General features: G+C 47.1%; 1 long non-coding RNA gene across 1 annotated transcript in view; it reads left to right on the forward strand.

Annotated features, from left to right (window-relative positions):
- Nucleotides 1-5,431: 5,431 nt before the first annotated feature.
- Nucleotides 5,432-21,654, forward strand: part of LOC136699165 (uncharacterized) — a 50,279-nt gene continuing 34,056 nt past the window's right edge. The window contains exon 1 of the long non-coding RNA XR_010803622.1: nucleotides 5,432-5,534. This is a non-coding gene — a long non-coding RNA (uncharacterized lncRNA). The remainder of the gene's footprint in view (nucleotides 5,535-21,654) is intronic.

Here is a 21,654-nt window from a genome sequence, read left to right on the forward strand (position 1 = left end):
GAAGTGGCCACTAGAGGGCACTGTATCTTGAGGGTGTGCTTGGGGTTAACATTATTTCTCAATGTAAAACGGCCATTAGATTTGGGATTTTGTGTTTTTTTGGGTCTCTATTTTACCGTGTGGATAAACTCTAATTTATTTAAAATCATTAAATATTAAATGTATTAAAATGTAAATATCTCTATGTAAGAGTGTAGAACAGTTGTAGGAATATTATGGGGTGAAATTCCTGCTGAATGGGTCTGGCTCCCCCCGCTGGTCGGTCAGCATATTTACAGCCCCTGTATATATTTGGGGTTCAGCGCAGTCTCGGCAGTAGTCGTGTGCTCTGCTGTGGTGAGTACAGCTCCGGTGCAGCTCAGGAACATCACAAAGAACGGAGAATGTTGCAGTGTTTCATTTCCATTGTTTTAGTCTCGAGATACATCTGACAGAGAGCAGTCTGCCTTTTTCAATGTTATTTAAAGACATTAATCCGAGCTGAACTTGAATTATGCGAACACCCAGCAAACACGCAGACGCCCTGTTTGTTTACATTTGTAACGTTCACTGGAGGACGTTTCTAGGACTTTATGGACGTCCGCAACACGTCCTGTTCTAGAACCAATGGAACGTTCCCAATCCCCCATTCCTGGACCGTTCTGTAACGTCCCGGTACCGTCCCTCGGGTAACCGTTATTTCTGTTTCTTTAAAAGAACGTCCGCTTGTGGTCCCCTGACCGTCACTGATCACGGTGCATGACACCAGCTGATTTCACCATTCCAGGAGCATTCCCATCATTCCCCCGGGAATTCAGACTGCACAGGAGGAGGACAGTAAAGTCTCTCATCAGCCGCGCATCACTGGGGTTTACATCAATACAAATCACTACAACAGAGAAACACCAAACAAACTTGTGGTGTGTCCGGTACATCACCGCACGTCTGATTCACATTTGTGCACCGCGCTCTTTCAGCTGGGAGCGGGCAATGAGAGAGAGAGAGGTGTGTAAGAGAGAGAGAGGTGTGTATGACAGAGAGAGAGAGAGAGAGAGGTGTGAGAGAGAGAGAGAGAGAGAAAGAGACTTGTGGTGTGTCCGGTAAATCACTGCACGTCTGATTCACACTCTCCGTTAAACACTTGAAAATGGCTCTAATTCTATTATTTATTTAAATGAATGTATTAAAAATGAACAGAATATATATCCTCTGTATTTTTGTGTTCTATTTGTGTCCATTGTGTTACATTCAGAACAAATATAAACTATGTCCTTAAATGTGCTGATGTGTGCTCCCTGTAGAAGATGTTTCACAGATTCTTATAGATCACAGAATATGAAATTCTCAAACAGTTTCCATGTAAAATATATATATCCAGTCATTGTTTATGTTTCTTTCATCACAGGGATCTAGAAGGAAACTCTCACAAACACATTTCAGACATTAATATGAGCTCATTCTGAACAAGTGTTTCATTTGGAGTCATAACTGGTAAAAAGAGTCTACACCACCAGGTCTAAGACGGGGTTAAAAATAAACCCTTAATAAATGACCTTCTGTGAGAAAGACTGGGTGGAGAAGGGCAGAAAAATGTCAGGTTTTGTATTTATTCTTCCAGTTTCATAAAGGTTTCTCAGAGTAGTACAGAGTGTGCTGTAAATACAGGTCCTACACACAGCCTCTGTGTGAAAATGGTTGAATACGTCATGAAAATTATACTTTTGTGACTATGTCAAGCTTGTGTTTGAGGGGAAAAATAAAAAGGAAGAAAACTGTTTTTCTTTGTTAGCTGAATAGTTGAAGCCGTTACCCTGGTAACCAATATGGCAGCTGTGGCCATGGAGACTCTGTATTAACCCCTTCCTGTCTGTACTAGTGAATGAACTAAATCAGCTCAGCAGCTACAATCCAGATCAAACATCTCTGTAAAGACAAACTTAAAGATCAATAAAACATACATTTGACTTATTCACACATCTTTCTACTTTCCCAAATGTGACTGATGTTCCAGCATGAAGTTGGCAGGCTCCTTCTAAACTGGCTTTAATAATGCCATTATTTCATGTTCAGGACACATCAGCTGTCTGCTATGAGAGCCACGCTTTATGTTGTAATTTAGCAGAGACATCGCTACAGTCACTGGATGACAGTTAGACAACGGAAGAAGCAGTACAACACGATCTGGGCCAGAGTGTCCAGGGCCCATAAGACAGCAGACACATCTGTGATCAGCAGAAACCATGTGGTGGACCAGGACAGTGGGGGCAGTGCTGCTGAAAGTGAAAATGGTGCTGACAGCCGTCACTTTGTGAAGGAGACCACAGATATGTTCTCAGATGAAGCACTGACAGATTCTGTAAGTGAAGAAGACATTACACCCACACTTAGGGAAGAACTGTTAGAATGGGCTCGCATGTTCCAGGTGAAACACAGTGCTGTAGATGATTTACTGCACGTCCTTAAAAGACAAGGGCGTTCTGACCTCCCCTCCACTGCACGAACCCTCTTTGAGAGCAGCAAGAAGCAGGAAGTTGAAGTCAGCGATGGTTTGGAAAAAATAAGACTCAATGTTATGGATCAGTTTTCAAAAAAACACGTGAGAAGACACCCTTCAGCTTTGACCAAAGACCTACAGGTAGCTGACATCTCCCTAAACATTGATGGTGTTCCTCTCTTTAAAAGCTGTAACAAACCCCTCTGTGTCCTGTGTTCAATTCATTTCTCACCAAAGTGCATTTCTCCTCTCTGCCTTGTACCGCTGCATCCAAACCAAACAATACTGACACTGTCAAAGATACACTACAAGAACTGGGAACAGTAACGGAAGATGGTCTGTGGTTCGAAGACAAGCGTTTAAAAGTTCATCTGAGGTGTATCACCTGTGAGGCTCCAGCCAAGGCCATGGGGAGATGTATAAAACTATACTCTGGTTATTATGGCTGTGATAAGGGTCCACAGAAAGGACACTGGGATGGTCACGTGACAATATCCTGAAGTCGACAACGTGACACTGAGGACCGATCAGTCGTTTAGAGAAGGCTGGCATTCAGAACATCATCTACAGGACTGCATCTCTCCTTTCTCCATCCTTCCAGTCGACATGATACAATCCTTTCCTGCTGATCACATGCGTCAGTGCTGCCTGGGTGTGATGAAGAAACTGCTGCTTTTGTGGACAAGAGGGAAGACATTCTACAGAACGTCCCCTAGAGATCAGGCCTGTGTCAGTGAACGTCTGGAAAGATTAAAATCAAGCGTTCCAGACTGTTCCACAAGGAAGACAAGGGGTTTGCAGGAGACTGAGCGCTGGAAAGTAACTGAGCTGTGACAGTCTGCTCTTTAAACAGAGAAGATTGTTTTAAAGGGAGTCTTACAGCATGAGTTTTATGAGCACTTCTTGATTTTCAGCACCGCTTTGTGCACACTAGTGAAGCCAGAACTAGTGCAGACCCATGGGTCATATGCACACACACTTTTGGAGCCCTTTGTGGAAAAGGGAAGGACACTTTATGGAGACACCTTCTTAGTCTACAGTGTGCATTCACTGCTGCACGTCACAGCAGACGCCCAGGAGTTTGGACGCCTTGAAAACTGTAGTGTTTCCACTTTGAGAGCTATTTGCACCAAATTAAACACATGGTCAGGTCAGGAAAGAATGTCCTACGTCAAATAACTAATCGACTTGAAGAAACTTCAAAGGTAAAGTTAAATATCACAGAGAAAGACCTCACAATTAAGAGACAGAACCACATCTTCACACTGAGCCCTGATGAACGCTGTGAAGTGGTGTCACAGGAAACCCCTGAGACGGTGCTATTCAGGGTCTACACTAATTTAAAGCCTTATTTGATGACACTGTGTGACTCTCGCCTTCATGGAGCATATTTAACCAGCACGAGGAGTTCAAGGACGCTGTGTCCTGAGAAAAGCAGACTTCAGAAAAGAGCGTTTATGGTTGAGGAAAGCCATGGCTCCAGAATTTTCAGAGCAATCCTCCACAGTCTGTGACTTAAAGGAGAGGTTCAACAAGGAAAGAGACGAGACGTCTGCGTGAGCCACAAACTCAAATATAAAGTCAAAAATAAGAAAAGATTAATTAAACGAAGCAGTGCAGGAGCAAATCAAGAGGAATCCACATTAACAAACACACAGCACATGACAATGAAGAAACACAGCAGCCAACCTGGGGAAATGATGAGAGACACTCCTAAAGTACGCCATGAGAACAAGCGTAACTGGGAGGGAGCCGAACAGTGAGACTCATGATCCAGTAGACCAGGTGAGGTCAGAGGAGCTGGTGGCTGGGAGGTGGCTGAATTTGTCCAGAACATTTGAGATAACTGTCAAACATTACCCACCAGAACACAAGGTCCAGCAGTGTCTTCTGCATTTGACCCATCTGTGGCAGGGAGCACACACACACACACACACACACACGTGCAGTAGGAGCTGTGAACACACACCCAGAACGACAGGCAGACATCACTGGCGCCCGGGGAGCAGTTGTGGATTCGGTTCCTTTCTTAAGGGCCCCTCAGCCGTGGATTGACGGAGGAGGACTTTGCTGTTCTTTCACTCCCACAGGCCCCAATTTTCCTGCTGGTCCTGGGAATGGAACCAACGACCTTTCAGTCCTAAACCCTCTTCTCACACCATTAGGCCACAGTTACCCAATGATTAACAAATCATCAACTCATTATTGTTTTAACATTTAACAGATGTGGCTTTTCTGGACACACTTCAAATTCCAGGATGAAGAAACATTTCTCCACATTTCCCCCTCTTCCTCATGACCGCTCTCTACCAAGTTCCCCACATGAAGTGATCTCACACACACAGCTCTTTACAAATCTGAACCTGTGTTCTTCAGTGTCATACTCACTGGCTGGCACCATGTGTTAGCACAGAACTACACTCCAGAGAAACCTCCACTGTGCTTTGTCAAGTCTTCTACCACAAACATGAGGCAGGAGGCAACTCTATGGAAGTGTGAGTAAAAGTCTTTAAAACACACCTCAAAATGATGAACCAAACACAAAGTACCAGCGCAGATGAAGAGTACCTGAGTAAAACAGAAACACAAACACAGAAGCACTGTAAATAACTGAGGAAAAGCTTTACGAGAACCCTACCAAAGACATGAATGTGACAGCGACTGAAGAGGCGTCGTTAGAGAGGAGTCGGGCTGGAGCTGAAGGGCCGTGTAACAATAGAACAGGAGCTTCATCTTCATTGTTGTTGGGGTTGGAACAGTTTCCTGCACTGTTTGTGTGATATTTCTGCTCAAACACATCTGATTTATTCAGTTATTCTTCACCTGGGTTCATTAGTGTGTGAGACCAGGGATAAAACCAAACTGTGCTGGACTCAGCTCTCAGCCCCTGTTTTATATTTTAATCACCTGCACGTTGTTGTTTTAAATGTAAATGTTTTGTAAATGTATTGGTGTTTTACAGGTGTGTCAGCGGTATGTGGTCCTTCATTTCATGGAGGATGATGAGGTTGAGGCTGCACCGTCCTCGTGGTTGGAGTGGAGTGACGGGGGAGGGCTGTGTGTAAGTGTTTTATACAGAACTTATTGAGACAAACACAAATATGAGCAGAAACATATATAGTCTTGATTTTGTCTGACAGGTGTGGTACTGGTACTGGACACACACAAATGCAGGGGTCACGGCCCAACAATCTGCAGAACCAGATCAGAGATCATGGTCAAAGCTGGAAGGGTTTTTTCAGAGACAGGTAAACTGTCCAAAATATAAATGAAGCAGTGATCAATGAGAACGTTCCCTTACAACTGTTTATGGCCCTCTTTGAACAGATAGTTATGATTTGAACAGACAACAGCAAAGCCCAGGAAACATCTACTGTTGATGAATCTGAGGAGGATGTGTCAAGGAAAATCATTCTTCCACGATCCAGAGGTGTTCTGGAGGACAAATACAAACATAATATGAGTCAGTGTCAAAATATCATGAACGTACATAATTCTATGTTTATCCTGCAGACGATGTTGAACCCAAGCAGCTCAGAAGGAGAAACCCTTCTCTGTGTCAGTGTGTGACACTCTGCTACACCTGCTCTTTACTCACACGTACTGGCTCTTGTGGTAGAGCATGGGGGCTATCTGCTGTTGCACAGGTTTTAACTCACACCTTGCATTAGACGTGGTGCCCATAGGGTGATGTGGATCTGCTCTAGAGAGTGTAGTACTGTGTTGTTTATATGGTGTAGGTATCAGATAAAACAGCGAGTGAATCTTAGTGAAACCCTAAAAACTAAAGTGTGGAAGAAGCTAGTAACTTGGTGTCTGTTTGAAAATGTTGAAAATAATCCTGAGTTTAAATGTGAATGGTCTATTTTACAGCTGATGAACAAGTGTCACGCCCTGGCCCTGTCCTGTCTGTTGTTCCCACCCTGTACTTAGCACCTGGCTCTGTTTATTACTGTCCTTGTCTCCGCCCTAGTCCTGCCTTAGCTCCACCCTCTCGTCAGTGTCTCCATCTGTGTCTCCTCTGTACTCCTGCCCCCTCTTTATCTGTCTCAGGTGTCCTTGTGTGTATTTAAGTTCCTTTGTGGCTGTGCCTCTTTGTTGGACATTCACTTTTCGTTCCTCTCTCGCTCGTCTGTCACTGGTCTGTCTGTCTCATCTGTCGCCGGTCTGTTTGTCTCGTCTGTCGCCGGTCTGTTTGTCTCGTCTGTCGCCGGTCTGTTTGTCTCGTCTGTCGCCGGTCTGTTTGTCTCGTCTGTCGCCGGTCTGTTTGTCTCGTCTGTCGCCGGTCTGTTTGTCTCGTCTGTCGCCGGTCTGTTTGTCTCGTCTGTCGCTGGTCTGTTTGTCTCGTCTGTCGCCGGTCTGTTTGTCTCGTCTGTCGCCTGTCTCGTCTGTCGCCGGTCTGTTTGTCTCGTCTGTCGCTGGTCTGTTTGTCTCGTCTGTCGCTGGTCTGTTTGTCTCGTCTGTCACTGGTCTGTTTGTCTTGTCTGTCAGTGGTTTGTTTGTCTCGTCTGTCGCTGGTCTGTTTGTCTCGTCTGTCGCTGGTCTGTTTGTCTCGTCTGTCACTGGTCTGTCTGTCTCGTCTGTCACTGGTCTGTCTGTCTCGTCTGTCACTGGTCTGTTTGTCTCGTCTGTTCCTCGCTTCGCCTCTCTTCCCTTCGTGTGTCGGTCTGCTCCGTCTGTTCCTTTCTTGATTGTGCATCGTTTGCTCATTTGGTTTGTCTTTGTACGTTTCTTGTCTCTAGTAATGATGGGCAGATGAGGCCTCATTGTGTGTATGGCACATTTCCCCAAACTGTGTCGACACTGTGTTGAAACCGTGTTGCTGTATCACTTCATGGCGACATCTGCTGGATTTAAAGAGTAATTGCAGGCAACTCCAATAAAAACAGATGGAACAAGGATCATTCAGAAGTTTTTATTTAGAAACATCAGCTGATTTAAATATTTGGGCTGAGGCGATTGCACCGTTTAAGTTTCTCCTGCGTTTGAGAAGAGCCTTTCACAGGGCACTGATGATGACAGCGTACACAGATATTTCACTGAAGTTTATATAAAGTAGGGTAATGAAGTCTCTGTGTTTTCCAGTATTCTAATGGACCCTGTGATCTTGGTGTGTTCTCCTCTGAGATGTACCTTTGTACCTCGATAACTGCATCAGTGGGGAGGTTTGATTTGGACGGGCTCTCCTTGACGTCCAGCTGCTGCCACAGGTCGTCATCTGAGGGGAAAAAAAAATTAATCTACGTTACTGATTATTTCTAATCACACGGAATGATTTGCAAGAACAATAAAATACAAATAAATACAGTGAACAATCATGCAACACCATTTGTGTTGGTGCAGCCTTTCTCATTTCTGCAGTCCACTCTGATTTAGGTCTCTCTAAAATCCAGGTCTCTCTCTGTGTCCAGGTCTCTCTCTCTCTGTCCAGGTCTCTCTCTCTCTGTCCAGGTCTCTCTCTCTGTGTCCAGGTCTTTCTCTCTGTGTCCAGGTCTCTCTCTCTGTGTCCAGGTCTCTCTCTCTGTGTCCAGGTCTCTCTCTCTGTCCAGGTCTCTCTCTCTGTCCAGGTCTCTCTCTCTCTGTCCAGGTCTCTCTCTCTGTGTCCAGGTCTCTCTCTCTGTGTCCAGGTCTCTCTCTCTGTGTCCAGGTCTTTCTCTCTGTGTCCAGGTCTCTCTCTCTGTGTCCAGGTCTCTCTCTCTCTGTCCAGGTCTCTCTCTCTCTGTCCAGGTCTCTCTCTCTCTGTCCAGGTCTCTCTCTCTGTGTCCAGGTCTTTCTCTCTGTGTCCAGGTCTTTCTCTCTGTGTCCAGGTCTTTCTCTCTGTGTCCAGGTCTCTCTCTGTGTCCAGGTCTCTCTCTCTGTGTCCAGGTCTTTCTCTCTGTGTCCAGGTCTCTCTCTCTGTGTCCAGGTCTCTCTCTCTGTGTCCAGGTCTTTCTCTCTGTGTCCAGGTCTCTCTCTCTGTGTCCAGGTCTCTCTCTCTGTGTCCAGGTCTCTCTCTCTGTGTCCAGGTCTTTCTCTCTGTGTCCAGGTCTTTCTCTCTCCAGGTCTCTCTCTCTCCAGGTCTCTCTCTCTCTGTGTCCAGGTCTCTCTCTCTCCAGGTCTCTCTCTCTCTCTCCAGATCTCTCTCTCTCTGTGTCCAGGTCTCTCTCTCTGTGTCCAGGTCTCTCTCTCTCTCTCCAGGTCTCTCTCTCTCTGTGTCCAGGTCTCTCTCTCTCTGTGTCCAGGTCTCTCTCTCTCCAGGTCTCTCTCTCTGTCTCTCTCTCTGTGCGCATGCGCGAGTGTGAGTGGAGGTGTGTGAGCGAGTGGTGTGTGAGTGAGTTTGGCGGTTTGTTTGGTGAGCGAATTCTGAACTTTTCTATCTTTTTCTGTCTTTGTTGGTTGTTCGTTAGTTTAGTTATTGTTCGTGTTTGTTAAAGTGTGTTTTTGGGTTTAGCGCGGGGTGCGCGTGGCGACGATGCCGGCGTTTTGGCCGGTCGCCATGACGGCGACGGAGAAAGCTCGTCTTTTTCGACTTTCTCATAAACACAGTATAAAAATAGCCCCCGGGGTGAGGTGTTCAGTGTATGAGTGCAGCATGGCTGTGGGGGAGGTTATAGGTCATGAAAGTGTGTTGTCTGCTGCTAAAATGAACAGTGCAGTTGTGATCTTTTTGGATAGTCCTGAGAAAGTTAACACTATGGTCCAGAATGGTGTGGTTATTCAGGGCACATTTACACCTGTGCTGCCCCTCACACGACCTGCTAAAAAGATCACCCTGTCTAACGTTCCACCGTTTATTACAGACGAGGCGCTGACTGCAGAGTTGGCCCGGTTCGGACAGATTGTGTCCGATATTAGAATGATCCCACTAGGTTCTAAGTGCCCTCTACTGAGACACGTTGTCAGCTGCAGACGCCAGCTGTTCATGATTCTAAAGGATGGTGTTGAAGAACTGAATGTGACTTTTAACTTCAGAATTGATGGTTTTGATTACACTATTTTTGCAACATCTGACACGATGAAGTGTTTTGGGTGTGGACAGGAAGGGCACTTGAGGCGTTCATGTCCCTTTGGGGCAGGTGAAAGCTCCTCTAGGGTATCTGGCCCTATTCCTGATGGGGCCGGTGCAGGAGCTGGGACTGGGTCTGAGCCCTCCAGAGTGGGGCCTGAGTCTACTGCGGGGGGTGGGGCTGAGCCTGGGCCTGAGCCTGTCGTTGAGGGTGAGACTGGGTCTGAGAATGGGCCTGAGCCTGTCGTTGAGGGTGGGACTGGGTCTGGGAATGGGCCTGAGCCTACCGTAGAGGGTGGGGCTGGATCTGGGACTGGTTCAGAGCCTACTGTAGAAGCTGGGGCTGGGACTGGGTCAGAGCCTACAGCAGAGGGTAGGACTGAGGCTAGACCAAGCAGTCCAAGGAAAAAAAAGACAGGTCACGGAACTATTAGTGCAGGGGAGAACCCTACCTCAGTTGCAAATGCTGACGTTAGTTCTGGCAGTGGTTTGGTGGTCTCCGGTTGTGCTGCGTTGCCTGATGATGTTGCGGCCAAAGATCAGGGACGTGAGGAACCTAAAGCTGCTGCTAGTTTAGTTGTGGAAGAGGAGGCCATGGAAACAGACTCAGTATCGGAGGAGGCTGTGTTCAGAGTGCAGTCAGGAAAAAGGAAAATGAGGAGGGCTAAGGCAGGTGTTAAAAAGGGGAAAGTACAGGATGTGGAGGACTCTGGGTCTGTGACTGGTTCTGCTCTGGATGATTCTGATGGTGATCTACCAGAAGCTTTGAGTCAAAGGAGTAGGAGAAGTGTCTATGCGTTTAACAAGATACAATCTTTTTTGCATAAGACCAAGAATATGAAGGGGGTTGTTGTGGAAGAATACTTTCCCGATCATAAACTGTTCATTGACTCGGTACAGACTTTTATGAGAGGGGATAGCGAAGATAAATTTACGGTACAGGAAATCTACAGACTTAAGAAACTGGTTAAAAAATTGAGAACAGAACTTCTAAAAGATGATGGCTGTGAAACTTCATAGTTATTTTCTGCTTTTTATTTTGTTGCTGCTTGTCCTTGACCACCTTCCTCTTTTTATGAGTAGAGTTAAGATCGGCTCTCTAAACCTGAATGGGGCGCGGGACGTACAGAAAAGAGCTCTGTTATTTGAATTAATTAAACAGAAGGGCATGGATATTGTGCTTGTCCAAGAGACGCACAGTGACGGCGCTAATGAAGTCGACTGGAAGAAGGAATGGGAAGGGGAGGTTTATTTTAGTCACATGAGCTCGACTAGAGGTGGGGTGGCCGTTCTTTTTGCTAAGCATTTCTTGCCGGTCTCGTGTGAGGTTGAGCAGGTGATGGCAGGGAGGTGTATGGTTGTACGTGCTCAGTTTGAGCGGTTTAAATTTGCCATTTTTAATATTTATGCTCCCACTTCTGGAGCTGAGAGGGTGGGTTTTCTTAACACTGTTAACACAGCTTTAAAAACACTCAATTGTGATGACTATCTGATCATGGGGGGCGATTTTAACTGCACTGAGGATAATAATACGGACAGGAATCACACCGAACCTCACGCTGCATCTCAGCGTGCTCTTAGAGAGCTATTGTCTGCTCATGATCTTCTTGATGTGTGGAGAGCTTTTAATGATAAAGGTCGACAGTATACATGGGCCCATGTGAGGGACGGTTATGTGGCGCTGGCCAGACTAGATCGGTTTTACTGCTTTAAACATCATCTTAATATATTTAAAGGGTGTGGGATTACGCCGGTCCATTTTTCAGACCACAGTTTGGTTTTGTGTTCGTTTTTTATTGCAAACCTTAAGCCTAAAAGTGCTTACTGGCATTTTAACACCTCCCTGTTGTCAGATATGAATTTTAAAAAAGCTTTTACTGTGTTTTGGACTAGTTTTAGAACCCAAAAACAGTTCTTTCATAATCTGCGAGGGTGGTGGGATTATGGAAAAGTTGAAGTTAAGCAGCTCTGCCAGCAGTATACTCTCAATGTTTCGCGGCATATTACTCGGGCTATAAAAAAATTAGAAAGTGAAATTTTAGAAATTCAAAGGCAGATGAACTGCACTGGAGACCGGGATCATGCCCGGGTTCTGAAATCTAAAAGGGATGCTCTTGGCGATCTCCTGGGTGTCAGGGCACAGGGGGCTCTGGTTCGCTCTCGGTTCCAGAATCTAACACAGATGGATGCCCCATCAAAATTTTTTTTCAGTCTGGAAAGGAAGAATGGTCAGTGGCGGTTTATGCACTCCCTGCGTGCTGAAGATGGACGGGAGCTGACTGAACCCACTGAGATCCGTAAGCGGGCTGTACGTTTTTATGCTGAGCTGTACGAGAGTGAGCGTATGGACGATGGAGAACTGGCGGCAGGATTTTACGAAGGACTACGAAAGATCTCTACTTGCTCTAGTGACAAACTGGAACGACCACTGGGAGAGCAGGAGCTTCATGCTGCGTTGCAGGGCATGAAGGGTGGTACTGCCCCTGGTATAGATGGCCTACCGGTGGAATTTTATAAGGCCTTTTGGACAGAGGTGGGTTCGGATCTGCTAGCAGTTCTCAATGAGAGCTTGGCTGATGGTCTCTTGCCCCTAAGCTGCAGGAGGGCGGTGATCACCCTGCTGCCTAAGAAGGGTGACTTGCAGGACATTAAAAACTGGCGACCAGTGAGTCTTCTTTGCACGGACCTTAAAATTTTCTCCAAAACTTTGGCTACCAGACTGAGGGATGTGATGGGGCAGGTAATCCATCAGGACCAGACCTACTGTGTGCCTGGCAGGTCTATACATGATAATGTCTTTTTAATTAGAGATATTTTAGCTGTTTTCAGAACTCAAGGGCTTGATGTCGGTCTCATATCTATCGACCAGGAAAAAGCTTTCGACAGAGTGGAACATCACCATCTGTGGCGTACACTAGAATTATTGGGTTTTGGGCCGTCTTTTATCAATATGATACGAGTACTATATAGAAACATTGAGAGTATGCTAAAAATTAACGGTGGATTGAGTGCTCCCTTTGGGGTCTGTCGGGGCATACGTCAGGGTTGTGCCTTGTCAGGGATGTTATACTCCCTGGCCATTGAGCCTCTGCTAAACAAGCTTCGATCTGAAATTGAAGGTATAACGCTGGGACAGTTTCGCTATCAATTGTCGGCATACGCAGACGATGTGATTGTAATGGTAAGGGAGCAGAAAGACATCGGAAAACTTGTTTCTATTGTTCAAGATTTTGGAGTAATTTCAGCTGCGAGGGTGAATTGGAACAAAAGCGAAGCTCTTGCAGTAGGACAGTGGACCGGGGGGCTGCCTTCTTTACCGGGTAATTTAGTCTGGAAAAGAGGGGGGATAAAATATCTTGGGGTTTTTATTGGGGATGACACTGTGCAGCAGAAAAACTGGGATGGTGTGATAGAGAAACTGATGGGTCGGCTGTCGAGGTGGAAATGGATTCATGGACAACTATCTTTCAAGGGGAGGGTGTTGGTAATCAACAACTTGGTGGCATCAGTGTTGTGGCACTGGTTGTCCTGTGTGGATCCTCCTGTGGGCTTATTGTCGCGGATACAAGCGCTCCTCGTGGACTTTTTCTGGGACAAGCTCCATTGGATTCCACAAGGTGTCCTTTACCTTCCCAGACAGGAAGGAGGGCAAGGCCTGGTGCACCTTGCGAGTAGGATGGCGACTTTTCGACTGCAGTTCCTGCAGAGACTTCTGGCTGGCCCTGCTGATCTAGTGTGGAGAGAAGTGGCCTGCACCATCCTGCGCAAGGTTGATGGACTCGGTTTGGACACTGCACTGTTTTTTACAGACTATAAAAGACTGCACCTTGCTGGATTACCTCTTTTTTATCGGGGGCTTTTTAAAATGTGGGGACTTTTTAAGAAGCATAGACTGGAGACTACTGCCTCGCTTTTTTGGCTGTTGGAAGAGCCAATAGTAAAAGGGGCTCGGTTGGACGTGTCTGGAGATGGTGTACCGGGCCTTGCTTTAATGCTCAGTGATTCTGGAACAGTGACATTGCGGGACCTGGTGGGTGTGTTAGGGCCAGGCTTAAACGACATCCAGAATGTTGCCTCTGTACTGGGGCTGAGGTCACTCCGTCAAGCTGAAGCCATCACTGACTTGTGGAAGGACAGGCTGTCTTTGGAGGAACTATCTTTGTTGGAAAACTATGGCAATGGGAGTATAATGCCAAACAAGGGGGACCTTTTCCCACGTACTGCTCTTACTCCTGATTTAGATGGAGCATCGGGCCCTTTGTTAGACCTCTCGGGCCTGCAGGACGTGGACCTTCACACTGTGTCAGGCCGTGTTTTATATGAATGCTGTGTTAAAGTGTTGAATAAAACAGTACTGAATGGACGGCCTGACACGGTGTGGAGGGACAAGCTGGGGGTAGGGACGGAAAGGCAGCCTGTCTGGAGGGTTTTATATAAACAACCCCTAACTAAGAGGTCTGGAGATCTCCAGTGGAGGATCCTACATGGGGTCATAGCAGTGAACTCTTTTGTGTCTGTGATAAATCCAGTGGTCAGTGATAGGTGTGCTTTTTGTGGGCTCAGAGAGACCATCTTTCACTGTTTTTTAGACTGTTCAAGGCTTTTTCTGACACTTGAGTTTTTATTTTTGAAAAGTGGGGAATTTTTTAACTCTTGTGCTTTTATTTTTGGGGCTGGTTATCGACAAAAAGACCGTGTTAAGTGGCAGCTGCTTAATTTCATAGTGGGTCAGGCAAAACTGGCGATCTATAACTCCAGGAGGAACAAAATGGAGGACAGATCTGGTCAGGAGGTTTTACCTCTGTTCTTGTCCCTGGTAAAGTCCAGAATTTACTTTGAGTTTGGTTTTTACAAAACTCTGAATAACATTGAAGGTTTTGAGCTGGAATGGTGTTACAATGATATCCTGTGCAGGGTTGAGGAGGGTCAACTGATATTCACAAGCCCTTTGAGTTGAATGCTTTAATTGATACTGTGTTTATGTCTGTGATGTTGTACTGTGTTTGTTTACTGTTATATGTGTTTATGGATGATTGAATAAATGTTATGTGTTTAAAAATAGAAAAAATCTCTCTCTCTCCAGGTCTCTCTCTCTCTCTCCAGGTCTCTCTCTCTGTGTCCAGGTCTCTCTCTCTCTGTGTCCAGGTCTCTCTCTCTGTGTCCAGGTCTCTCTCTCTCTGTGTCCAGGTCTCTCTCTCTCTGTGTCCAGGTCTCTCTCTCTGTGTCCAGGTCTTTCTCTCTCTGTGTCCAGGTCTTTCTCTCTCTGTGTCCAGGTCTCTCTCTCTCTGTGTCCAGGTCTTTCTCTCTCTCTGTGTCCAGGTCTTTCTCTCTCTCTGTGTCCAGGTCTCTCCCTCTCTCTGTGTCCAGGTCTCTCTCTCTCTGTGTCTCTCTCTCTGTGTCCAGGTCTCTCTCTCTCTGTGTCCAGGTCTCTCTCTCTCTGTGTCCAGGTCTCTCTCTCTGTGTCTCTCTCTCTGTGTCCAGGTCTCTCTCTCTGTGTCTCTCTCTCTGTGTCCAGGTCTCTCTCTCTCTGTGTCCAGGTCTCTCTCTCTCTCTCTGTGTCCAGGTCTCTCTCTCTCTCTCTGTGTCCAGGTCTCTCTCTCTCTCTCTCTCTGTGTCCAGGTCTCTCTCTCTCTGTGTCCAGGTCTCTCTCTCTGTGTCTCTCTCTCTGTGTCCAGGTCTCTCTCTCTCTCTGTGTCCAGGTCTCTCTCTCCAGGTGTCTCTCTCTCTATGTCCAGGTCTCTCTCTCTCTGTGTCCAGGTCTCTCTCTCTCTGTGTCCAGGTCTCTCTCTCTCCAGGTCTCTCTCTCTCTGTGTCCAGGTCTCTCTCTCTGTGTCCAGCTCTCTCTCTCTCTCTCCAGGTCTCTCTCTCTGTGTCCAGGTCTCTCTCTCTGTGTCCAGGTCTCTCTCTCTCTGTGTCCAGGTCTCTCTCTCTCTCTCCAGGTCTCTCTCTCTCTCCAGGTCTCTCTCTCTCTCCAGGTCTCTCTCTCTGTCCAGGTCTCTCTCTCTCTGTGTCCAGGTCTCTCTCTCTGTGTCCAGGTCTTTCTCTCTGTGTCCAGGTCTCTCTCTCTGTGTCCAGGTCTCTCTCTCTCTGTGTCCAGGTCTCTCTCTCTCTCTCCAGGTCTCTCTCTCTCTCCAGGTCTCTCTCTCTGTCCAGGTCTCTCTCTCTCTCTCTCCAGGTCTCTCTCTCTGTGTCCAGGTCTCTCTCTCTGTGTCTAGGTCTCTCTCTCTCTGTGTCCAGGTCTCTCTCTCTCTCTCCAGGTCTCTCTCTCTCTCCAGGTCTCTCTCTCTGTCCAGGTCTCTCTCTCTCTGTGTCCAGGTCTCTCTCTCTGTGTCCAGGTCTTTCTCTCTGTGTCCAGGTCTCTCTCTCTCTGTGTCCAGGTCTCTCTCTCTGTGTCTCTCTCTCTGTGTCCAGGTCTCTCTCTCTCTGTGTCCAGGTCTCTCTCTCTGTGTCTCTCTCTCCAGGTGTCTCTCTCTCTGTGTCCAGGTCTCTCTCTCTCTGTGTCCAGGTCTCTCTCTCTCTGTGTCCAGGTCTCTCTCTCTCCAGGTCTCTCTCTCTGTGTCCAGGTCTCTCTCTCTCTCTCCAGGTCTCTCTCTCTGTGTCCAGGTCTCTCTCTCTCTGTGTCCAGGTCTCTCTCTCTCTCTCCAGGTCTCTCTCTCTCTCCAGGTCTCTCTCTCTGTCCAGGTCTCTCTCTCTCTGTGTCCAGGTCTCTCTCTCTGTGTCCAGGTCTTTCTCTCTGTGTCCAGGTCTCTCTCTCTCTGTGTCCAGGTCTCTCTCTCTGTGTCTCTCTCTCTGTGTCCAGGTCTCTCTCTCTGTGTCTCTCTCTCTGTGTCCAGGTCTCTCTCTCTGTGTCTCTCTCTCTGTGTCCATGTGTCTCTCTCTCTGTGTCCAGGTCTCTCTCTCTCTGTGTCCAGGTCTCTCTCTCTCTGTGTCCAGGTCTCTCTCTCTCTGTGTCCAGGTCTCTCTCTCTCTGTGTCCAGGTCTTTCTCTCTGTGTCTCTCTCTCTGTGTCCAGGTCTCTCTCTCTCTCTGTGTCCAGGTCTCTCTCTCTCTCTGTGTCCAGGTCTCTCTCTCTGTGTCTCTCTCTCCAGGTGTCTCTCTCTCTATGTCCAGGTCTCTCTCTCTCTGTGTCCAGGTCTCTCTCTCTCTCTGTGTCCAGGTCTCTCTCTCTGTGTGTCCAGGTCTTTCTCTCTCTCTGTGTCCAGGTCTCTCTCTCTCTCTGTGTCCAGGTCTCTCTCTCTCTGTGTCTCTCTCTCTGTGTCCAGGTCTCTCTCTCTCTGTGTCCAGGTCTCTCTCTCTCTGTGTCTCTCTCTCTGTGTCCAGGTCTCTCTCTCTCTGTGTCCAGGTCTTTTTCTCTCTCTGTGTCCAGGTCTTTTTCTCTCTCTGTGTCCAGGTCTTTTTCTCTCTCTGTGTCCAGGTCTTTCTCTCTCTCTGTGTCCAGGTCTTTCTCTCTCTCTGTGTCCAGGTCTTTCTCTCTCTCTGTGTCCAGGTCTTTCTCTCTCTCTGTGTCCAGGTCTTTCTCTCTCTCTGTGTCCAGGTCTTTCTCTCTCTCTGTGTCCAGGTCTCTCTCTCTCTCTGTGTCCAGGTCTCTCTCTCTCTCTGTGTCCAGGTCTCTCTCTCTCTGTGTCCAGGTCTCTCTCTCTGTGTCTCTCTCTCTGTGTCCAGGTCTCTCTCTCTGTGTGTCCAGGTCTTTCTCTCTCTCTGTGTCCAGGTCTCTCTCTCTCTCTGTGTCCAGGTCTCTCTCTCTCTGTGTCTCTCTCTCTGTGTCCAGGTCTCTCTCTCTCTGTGTCCAGGTCTCTCTCTCTGTGTCTCTCTCTCTGTGTCCAGGTCTCTCTCTCTCTGTGTCCAGGTCTTTTTCTCTCTCTGTGTCCAGGTCTTTCTCTCTCTCTGTGTCCAGGTCTTTCTCTCTCTCTGTGTCCAGGTCTTTCTCTCTCTCTGTGTCCAGGTCTTTCTCTCTCTCTGTGTCCAGGTCTTTCTCTCTCTCTGTGTCCAGGTCTTTCTCTCTGTGTGTGTCCAGGTCTCTCTCTCTGTGTCTCTCTCTCTTTGTCCAGGTCTCTCTCTCTGTGTCCAGGTCTCTCTCTCTCTGTCTCTCTCTCTGTGTCCAGGTCTCTCTCTCCCTCTCCAGGTCTCTCTCTCTGTGTGTCCAGGTCTCTCTCTCTGTGTGTCCAGGTCTCTCTCTCTCTCTGTGTCCAGGTCTCTCTCTCTCTCTGTGTCCAGGTCTCTCTCTCTCTCTCCAGGTCTCTCTCTCTGTGTCCAGGTCTCTCTCTCTCTCTCTGTGTCCAGGTCTCTCTCAATTTCAATTTCAATAAGCTTTATTGGCATGACCATATTCAGACATAGTATTGCCAAAGCATTAATACAATAACATGGAACATTAAGAATATAACAATTTTTTCTGTTATTATTAATATAATACTTAACGATCTTATAGAACTGTAATAATAAAAAGAACCAGTCAAAACAAATTATGTAATAAATAAATAAATAATAATGTTATATTAAAAAAAAAATATATATATATATATATATATATATATAATAGATAAATAATAATAATAAATTAAAAATAAATACATAAGTAAATAAGATTATAATAAAAATAAATGGTAGGAATGGTGAGAAATGGTAACAGACAGGGCAATTGTGTGTGTGTGTGTATACTTGTGTGTGTATATGTGTGAGTGTGTGTGTATATATGTGTATATGTGTGTGTGTGTGTGTGTGTGTGTGTGTGTGTGTGTGTGTGTGTTTATATATGTGTGTTTGAGTGTGTGTGTGTTTATATTTGTGTGTTTGAGTGTGTGTGTGTTTGTGTGTGTGTGTTGGTCACTCACTGTCCCTGAGTGTGTGGCAGGCAGATATATATCTCGCTGCCAGGGCGCTGCTCTCCCCCGTGTTTCCGTGTTTTCTCTCTCTCTCTGTGTCCAGGTCTCTCTCTCTCTCTCTGTGTCCAGGTCTCTCTCTCTGTGTCCAGGTCTCTCTCTCTCTGTGTCCAGGTCACTCTATCTCTCTCCAGGTCACTCTATCTCTCTCCAGGTCTCTCTCTCTGTGTCCAGGTCTCTCTCTCTCTGTGTGTCCAGGTCTCTCTCTCTCTCTGTGTCCAGGTCTCTCTCTCTCTCTCTGTGTCCAGGTCTCCCTCTCTCTCTCTGTGTCCAGGTCTCTCTCTCTGTGTCCAGGTCTCTCTCTCTCTGTGTCCAGGTCTCTCTCTCCCTCTCCAGGTCTCTCTCTCTCTCTCTGTGTCCAGGTCTCTCTCTCTGTGTCCAGGTCTCTCTCTCTGAGTCCAGGTCTCTCTCTCTCTCTCTGTGTCCAGGTCTCTCTCTCTCTCTGTGTCCAGGTCTCTCTCTCTCTGTGTCCAGGTCTCTCTCTCTCTCTGTGTCCAGGTCTCTCTCTCTCTCTGTGTCCAGGTCTCTCTCTCTGTGTCTCTCTCTTTGTGTCCAGGTCTCTCTCTCTCCAGGTCTCTCTCTCTCTGTGTCCAGGTCTCTCTCTCTCTGTGTCCAGGTCTCTCTCTCTGTGTCCAGGTCTCTCTCTCTCTGTGTCCAGGTCTCTCTCTCTGTGTCCAGGTCTTTCTCTCTGTGTCTCTCTCTCTGTGTCCAGGTCTCTCTCTCTCTCTGTGTCCAGGTCTCTCTCTCTCTGTGTCCAGGTCTCTCTCTCTGTGTCTCTCTCTCTGTGTCCAGGTCTCTCTCTCTCTCTGTGTCCAGGTCTCTCTCTCTCTGTCTCTCTCTCTCTGTGTCCAGGTCTCTCTCTCTCTGTGTCCAGGTCTCTCTCTCTGTGTCTCTCTCTCTGTGTCCAGGTCTTTTTCTCTCTCTGTGTCCAGGTCTTTTTCTCTCTCTGTGTCCAGGTCTTTTTCTCTCTCTGTGTCCAGGTCTTTCTCTCTCTCTGTGTCCAGGTCTTTCTCTCTCTCTGTGTCCAGGTCTCTCTCTGTCCAGGTCTTTCTCTCTCTCTGTGTCCAGGTCTCTCTCTCTCTCTCTCTCTGTGTCCAGGTCTCTCTCTCTCTCTGTGTCCAGGTCTCTCTCTCTCTCTGTGTCCAGGTCTCTCTCTCTCTCTGTGTCCAGGTCTCTCTCTCTCTCTGTGTCCAGGTCTCTCTCTCTCTCTGTGTCCAGGTCTCTCTCTCTCTCTGTGTCCAGGTCTCTCTCTCTCTCTGTGTCCAGGTCTCTCTCTCTCTGTGTGTCCAGGTCTCTCTCTCTCTCTGTGTCCAGGTCTCTCTCTCTCTGTGTCCAGGTCTCTCTCTCTCTGTGTTCAGGTCTCTCTCTCTGTGTCTCTCTCTCTGTGTCCAGGTCTTTCTCTCTCTCTGTGTCCAGGTCTTTCTCTCTCTCTGTGTCCAGGTCTCTCTCTCTCTCTCTGTCCAGGTCTTTCTCTCTCTCTGTGTCCAGGTCTCTCTCTCTCTCTGTGTCCAGGTCTCTCTCTCTCTCTGTGTCCAGGTCTCTCTCTCTCTCTGTGTCCAGGTCTCTCTCTCTCTCTGTGTCCAGGTCTCTCTCTCTCTCTGTGTCCAGGTCTCTCTCTCTCTCTGTGTCCAGGTCTCTCTCTCTCTCTGTGTCCAGGTCTCTCTCTCTCTCTGTGTCCAGGTCTCTCTCTCTCTCTGTGTCCAGGTCTCTCTCTCTCTGTGTCCAGGTCTCTCTCTCTGTGTCCAGGTCTTTCTCTCTCTCTGTGTCCAGGTCTTTCTCTCTCTCTGTGTCCAGCTCTTTCTCTCTCTCTGTGTCCAGGTCTTTCTCTCTCTCTGTGTCCAGGTCTTTCTCTCTCTGTGTGTCCAGGTCTCTCTCTCTGTGTCTCTCTCTCTTTGTCCAGGTCTCTCTCTCTGTGTCTCTCTCTCTGTGTCCAGGTCTCTCTCTCCCTCTCCAGGTCTCTCTCTCTGTGTGTCCAGGTCTCTCTCTGTGTGTGTCGAGGTCTCTCTCTCTCTCTGTGTCCAGGTCTCTCTCTCTCTCTGTGTCCAGGTCTCTCTCTCTCTCTCCAGGTCTCTCTCTCTGTGTCCAGGTCTCTCTCTCTCTCTCTGTGTCCAGGTCTTTCTCTCTCTCTGTGTCCAGGTCTTTCTCTCTCTCTGTGTCCAGGTCTTTCTCTCTCTCTGTGTCCAGGTCTTTCTCTCTCTCTGTGTCTCTCTCTCTTTGTCCAGGTCTCTCTCTCTGTGTCCAGGTCTCTCTCTCTGTCTCTCTCTCTCTATGTCCAGGTCTCTCTCTCCCTCTCCAGGTCTCTCTCTCTGTGTGTCCAGGTCTCTCTCTCTGTGTGTCCAGGTCTCTCTCTCTCTGTGTCCAGGTCTCTCTCTCTCTCTGTGTCCAGGTCTCTCTCTCTCTCTCCAGGTCTCTCTCTCTGTGTCCAGGTCTCTCTCTCTCTCTCTGTGTCCAGGTCTCTCTCAATTTCAATTTCAATAAGCTTTATTGGCATGACCATATTCAGACATAGTATTGCCAAAGCATTAATACAATAACATGGAACATTAAGAATATAACAATTTTTTCTGTTATTATTAATATAATACTTAACGATCTTATAGAACTGTAATAATAAAAAGAACCAGTCAAAACAAATTATGTAATAAATAAATAAATAATAATGTTATATATAAAAAAAAAAATATATATATATATATATATAATAGATAAATAATAATAATAAATTAAAAATAAATACATAAGTAAATAAGATTATAATAAAAATAAATGGTAGGAATGGTGAGAAATGGTAACAGACAGGGCAATTGTGTGTGTGTGTGTATACTTGTGTGTGTATATGTGTGAGTGTGTGTGTATATATGTGTATATGTGTGTGTGTGTGTGTGTGTGTGTGTGTTTATATATGTGTGTTTGAGTGTGTGTGTGTTTATATTTGTGTGTTTGAGTGTGTGTGTGTTTGTGTGTGTGTGTTGGTCACTCACTGTCCCTGAGTGTGTGGCAGGCAGATATATATCTCGCTGCCAGGGCGCTGCTCTCCCCCGTGTTTCCGTGTTTTCTCTCTCTCTCTGTGTCCAGGTCTCTCTCTCTCTCTCTGTGTCCAGGTCTCTCTCTCTGTGTCCAGGTCTCTCTCTCTGTGTCCAGGTCTCTCTCTCTCTGTGTCCAGGTCTGTCTCTCCCTCTCCAGGTCACTCTATCTCTCTCTGTGTCCAGGTCTCTCTCTCTGTGTCCAGGTCTCTCTCTCTCTGTGTCCAGGTCTCTCTCTCTCTCTGTGTCCAGGTCTCTCTCTCTCTCTGTGTCCAGGTCTCCCTCTCTCTCTCTG

The sequence above is a fragment of the Hoplias malabaricus genome, chromosome 6, assembly GCF_029633855.1.
Source record: "Hoplias malabaricus isolate fHopMal1 chromosome 6, fHopMal1.hap1, whole genome shotgun sequence".
Taxonomy (NCBI): domain Eukaryota; kingdom Metazoa; phylum Chordata; class Actinopteri; order Characiformes; family Erythrinidae; genus Hoplias; species Hoplias malabaricus.